This window comes from Argentina silus (genome assembly GCF_951799395.1).
Source record: "Argentina silus genome assembly, chromosome: 9".
NCBI classification, from domain to species: domain Eukaryota; kingdom Metazoa; phylum Chordata; class Actinopteri; order Argentiniformes; family Argentinidae; genus Argentina; species Argentina silus.
In genome coordinates, this window is record NC_139663.1 from 23740920 (window position 1) to 23741711 (window position 792).

Consider the following 792-nt stretch of genomic DNA (forward strand, 5'->3'; position numbering starts at 1 on the left):
TGAGACAGGAGGTCTGGTGGTGAGGAGGCCTGGTGGTGAGGAGGCCTGGTGGTGAGACAGGAGGTCTGGTGGTGAGGAGGCCTGGTGGTGAGACAGGAGGTCTGGTGGTGAGACAGGCCTGGTGGTGAGGAGGCCTGGTGGTGAGACAGGAGGTCTGGTGGTGAGGAGGCCTGGTGGTGAGACAGGAGGTCTGGTGGTGAGGAGGCCTGGTGGTGAGACAGGCCTGGTGGTGAGGAGGCCTGGTGGTGAGACAGGAGGTCTGGTGGTGAGACAGGCCTGGTGGTGAGGAGGCCTGGTGGTGAGACAGGAGGTCTGGTGGTGAGACAGGAGGCCTGGTGGTGAGACAGGAGGCCTGGTGGTGAGGAGGCCTGGTGGTGAGACAGGTCTGGTGGTGAGACAGGCCTGGTGGTGAGGAGGCCTCTCCCTTCCTCTATGTAAACTATACTGTACATACAAATACATTTAGATGAATACATGGAATAACAGATTAATAATTGCCTATATTTTACAGACTGACCTTGTTGGGAAAACACCAGTCATTATTAGGCCTTCAGCTTATTTTACACAGTATTAAATATTTGCTGGTGAATGATATGATAGAATTTATAATGTTATTCTAATAGATTGAGACAGGCATTTGAATTTCCATTACATGAATCAACACTTAAAATGCCTTCAAGACCAGCAAGTGAATATATATGGCTATCTATCTAGGCCACTCCAGAGCAAATGTCAGCGACACTTACAGCATATTCCTCACCTGTAAAACAAAATGAAAAGTGAATAATAATA